This window comes from Etheostoma spectabile, chromosome 3, assembly GCF_008692095.1.
Source record: "Etheostoma spectabile isolate EspeVRDwgs_2016 chromosome 3, UIUC_Espe_1.0, whole genome shotgun sequence".
Classification (NCBI taxonomy): Eukaryota; Metazoa; Chordata; class Actinopteri; order Perciformes; family Percidae; genus Etheostoma; species Etheostoma spectabile.
Window position 1 is genome coordinate 7,877,940 of NC_045735.1, and position 4,957 is coordinate 7,882,896.

A 4,957-nucleotide genomic window follows, 5' to 3' on the forward strand; every position below is an offset into this window, starting at 1 on the left:
ACACACACACACACACACACACACACAATGATAAACACACAAGTCATTTGCACGCATATTTCTTCCCCCAGCCCCATCCTAACAGTGGATATGGGAGTTTGACAAAACCAGTCAATTAAGGAGAAGTGGCTGGCTTCCTCTGGAGGAAGCAGAGAGGAGAAAATTGGAGAGGAGAGAGACAGGAGGAAGAGAGGTAACTGAATGTAATGCAGAGAGAATGATGGTAGGGATGAAAGCAATGGAACAGCAATGTACGAAAACATTACTAAAATACACCTAACAAAGAGAAAAATGTACATTTTTATATGGGGGCAAACCATTTCTTATAAACTGAATGTTCTCATGGGAATATTATCTGTGAGGGATATGAAGAGGCAGAGGACAAAGAAAAAGAGGGAGAGAGAGAAAGAGAGACAGCGAGAGAGAGAAAGAGAGAGCGAGAGACAAAAAGAAGTGCTTGTGAGGTTAAGTCTGAGAAAGCATTAGACAGTGTACAAAGTGTAAAAAAGAGCACAAATGACAGCTTCCTGATGTGAAAATGCATAGCCTGGAGCCCACTGACATTTCCACCCACTCAGTGATCAATCTCTTTCTTCTCTCTCTCCCTACGTCTCTCCTCACTCAGCCTCTCATCAATCTGTCTTTGCCAAATCGAGGCTGATTTCCTTTCAAGTGCCATCTTGAGTGTCATATACAAGATTGGCACCATGTCTCTTTGTTTTCCCTAATGAGGTTGAACAAAGGTTAATGTATTGATTATGTTTTTATTTCATTTTTAAAAAGCCATGCATTTGGCAGATGAGGGGGGTCTCGATTTCTCCATCAAGTAACTAAACATCCGGCAGATTTTGGCAACAACGGAACCGGCTGTTCTGCTGCATTAAATAGGCCTCTCCTCACATGTTAGCTCTTCCCTGTAGTTTATAGGATTTTATTTTGTGTTTTTACTGTTTCTGACAGTGACACATTAACCTGGCTCCGCCATCCTACGCACTTCCGATCAATTTTCATTTTCCTCCAGTGCTTCGTCTAGGTTTGCGGTATATTCACGGGTTTTGTCCAGCCAAATTTTACCAGTCCAATCAGCGAACTGAGGGAGTGGCAGAGAACAATGAAGTTGAGGTCCGGTAACCTTCGCCAAGTTCCCTAATGGCGGCGAAAAAAGATGCAGTCCATTGTGGCAATGCTGCTGAATATCCAGAAGTTAAAGCCCGAGAAAGAACAACCTTTATTGAGTTTTGTTTTTTGTGATCACATTTTTTTTTTTTATATTCAGAAATTACTAGATACAAACAATTACGAACAATACACTGAGACATGGAGCGTGTCCCAGAGCCAAAAAAAAACAAAGAGAGGAAAGCTGGGAGGGAGGAAGACAAAACATCACATGCAGAACACTTTGCTGAGTTTTGTTGGTGGCCATGATGTTGTAGCCCTCCTTCCCCACAGGGTTTGGGAAACGTTTGATTTTCCAGCTCACTCCATTAGTGGTGAAGGAGTTAATTAAGGCTAACGCTAGTGATGCTAAGCTGATGGGTGTTGTTGTCTCCCCTCTCGTTAGCTTGGTCCTACCAGACAATACGAAGAAAGACGGAGCCGGGCTACCAGAGTACCTGAGTACCCGTCTTCAAGGAAGTTAACTCTTGTCAATGGAAAGTGGCCGGAATCTCTGGACAAATGAAACTTACGAAAGTCTGTTAGGACCATGCTAGGGACACACATGTTTAAGTCCTGAAATTTAATTCATTTTAATGGTTGTACCACCCATATAATTAATAACACATGCACTTTGTAGCATAGAAAAGTATTTAAGCTGTCAAAATGTTTTTTTATCAGTTAAATACAAGTGAACAAACCAAAAATTAACTCACAAAAGCATCAGCTTGGAAAACGCAGTTTATTTAATCCAGTAGCACGCACACCTCTTACTCGACACCAGTTCCGTCAGAAGCTACAGGCATGCACTCGGAAACAAGTCCCTCAGGTTCTGCCTCTTTTGTCTCAGCTGTGATAGTGCGTCTTATTTCTTGTATCGTGTGATATCTCCCTCTGTTACCCTCACAGCATACAAACACAACATTTATCACTTCCTCACTGTGCTCCACATGCTGGATTAACCTGCACTGAGTCAGAGATAAATCAGGCGGGATGGAGCTGTAGATCTTGCACCATGTCAAACTGCTTTCAGAATCATGGAAACAAAAGACTTCCTGAAGATAGAGGAGTTCGCTCAAACAATTGCTTTTTCCTTTCACCAGCCTGGATGAAAAAAAGAAAAGTTCTTCGGTTGCGGTATACTATCACACTAAGTGATAAAAGTCACTTCTTTGATATTTTAGTCTTTCTGTCAGTAAAGTATTGTGGGGGCACACCATGGATCATTTCACTTCTTCCATGGTACAGCTCTTACATAATCAAAACAACAGATTTGAAATTGTGAAGGTGGGAGTCATTGGAGTTTGCAGATCTCTTGGTTCATAATCTGATGATTTCCATGAAACTTTATTCTGTTTTGAACCAAACAGTGTTGCGTCAGTGACGTATTCTTAGACTGACAGAATGTATTGTTCTTACAGACCAGAAGTTGTAGGGACAAGGACACACAAGTCATTCTTTCCTTTTGATTTGAACCCTAGTTTGTAAAGAACTGACTTGTAGCTCTACATCAGCTCTGGATGTGAAACTTCAGAGCTTACAGCTAATGCAATTACATTCCATGTAACTCCTGCAATAGACATTGACTTGAGGGTGGAACTAGATCAGGCAGAGAGCAACTAACTTACTTTGACTACATTAAATGCACTGACAAAAAATAAAATCCATTCAGAAAATGTAGAGAGAGAAAAAAAAAAACATGGCTTAAATACTCAACATGATTCATGTATTCATTGTTAATATTCACATCATTCCCTGTGGTTAATATCAAGGTGGGTTGGATGACACCCATGAACTGTAATTTGTTACTGCCTTTCTTTCTACCTTGCTGCTGAAATAGATTTCTTTGTAAATCCTCATGTGATGAATGGTGCCAAAAAATGTTTTCAGTAAGTAAATGAGCACAAAAAATGGATGTAAATACAGCACATTCAATCACAAATGACATTAATGACAAAATGGCACTGCTAATGATAATAGGATACACTCATTACCATAATTAATATGTGAATATTCTCTAGAATGACAGTTTATTACCAGCATACCACCATGAGTCCTCCTACTCACTCATATGATCAGTACTTTCATTATTGTCTTTCCCACCACTATTGTCATTACCATAGGCAGCATCTTTCCGTGTTCTTTGCGTTGCCGTATACACTGGGTTAAAATCCTGAAAAGGACAACAGTTTCAACCTGCCAGAAAGGCAGCAGAGAACAGAGGGAGTTGTGGGTAGATTTACCATATACCCTCAGGCAAACCAATGTAATGTCTCCATTATTCTCAAGCCTTTTTTGGAGGGGTTTCTTCAGAAAAAAAAAAACTAATTTTCCATCAGAGTTTCAATAAATGCTTGACAGAATGTATCTCTGGAGAAAGCAGTAGGAACTCCGTTAACTTCTGGGCTGCATATTCAATAGTCAAAGTCTGTCTTTGTAATACTGCTGTGCGACATAATTCCCAATCTCCTAATGGTTTCTTCATATCGAGTCTCTTCAGCATGTGTTTAAGAATTGCTGCAGATACGGTGCAACAGGCCATAACTGCTACTGTAAGTCTAGGACACAGGCAAAGAGAGACTACCGGAGGAAAAAAAAAAAACTCACTAAGAAAAAAAAAGATGAGCGCAGCTGGTGCATGCATCTCAAGCTTGGCACTGTAAAACACTCCTTCAGAGATGCAGCTCAGTTTGTAGTCAAAACACACTCTTCACTGAGATAAATTCAAACTGGGGCAGAAAAGTAAAGGTACGTTAAATAAAAAGCAATTTGAGCACAATTACTGAAATTACTGTCCAAACACATCTAGAAATGTTCAGGTGAAAATGTCCAATTATCTAAAAGCAATTCTCTGGAAAGACACATTTTCACGATGACTTTTGCAAGGCTATGACAGATTTAAGACCTTAAAGACAGCTTAGATTGGGACACGTGAGACATCAAAATACATTGAGAGAAGAAAACAGCGCCATAGACCAGATAAATTCTGAACAGAGTAACAGTAGAAGTGAGAAATGCATCAAGCTGAGAGCACAGTGGGGTACTGTGGGGCCAGTCTGAACATGTTGACAATCAGACAGCAAAGCTAAGAATGTTCTTGTACAAAAATGACATGTATAGTTGCTGGACGACTAATAGCATTTCACAATAGAACATCAGGAGCTCATTTAGCAAGACAGCGCTGCAAGGGAGCTCTGTCACTCGGCTGCGTGAGCTACGATTGCAGATTTATTGTCTTATTAGCTAAAAATAGTCCCATGTACAGTATCACCAAAAGTGAGCACAAAATGTATGCCTCCACTGTAAAGCGCCCATATTATGCTCATTTTCAGGGTCATAATTGTATTTTGAGGGTTTACCAGAATAGGTTTACATGGTTTTATTTTCAAAAAAAGCCATATTTTTGGTGTACTGCACATTAGTGCAGATCCTGTTTTCAGCCTGTGTTTGGGTTTCTGTTTTAGCTACAGAGTGAGACAACTCACTTCTATACAATCGTTGTTGGGAGTTGCACATGCACAGTAACTAGGTAAGATTACATCAGCTAGATAACCCTTTTTCCAACTTTGGTCAGTTCAAAGCAGGATTAGCTGGGAGATTTCTTCTAAACAAGGGGCACTTGTGAAATACCTGTAGAACAGGGACAGGTGAGTAGTTCTTTTGTAGATTATGGTGAACTAGTGTCTGTTGTAGCAGTGTTTTGCCATTGAAATGAGCTAGCATGATCATCTCTGCCATCTTCGCTAGTTACGGTGCAAATATTTAACAGTTCACCCGGAGACTGAAGGCAGAGGACATTCAG

At 40.2% G+C, this 4,957-nt stretch overlaps 1 protein-coding gene and 1 long non-coding RNA gene across 4 annotated transcripts in view; one reads left to right on the plus strand and one right to left on the minus strand.

Moving 5' to 3' along the window:
* The window catches only part of lsamp (limbic system associated membrane protein), a 713,356-nt gene that overhangs the window by 174,367 nt on the left and 534,032 nt on the right, over positions 1 to 4,957 (minus strand). The gene's annotated exons all lie outside the window — the stretch shown is intronic.
* The window catches only part of LOC116671791 (uncharacterized), a 21,783-nt gene that overhangs the window by 14,566 nt on the left and 2,260 nt on the right, over positions 1 to 4,957 (plus strand). Inside the window, exon 3 of the long non-coding RNA XR_004327365.1 lies at positions 4,152 to 4,156. This is a non-coding gene — a long non-coding RNA (uncharacterized LOC116671791). The remainder of the gene's footprint in view (positions 1 to 4,151; positions 4,157 to 4,957) is intronic.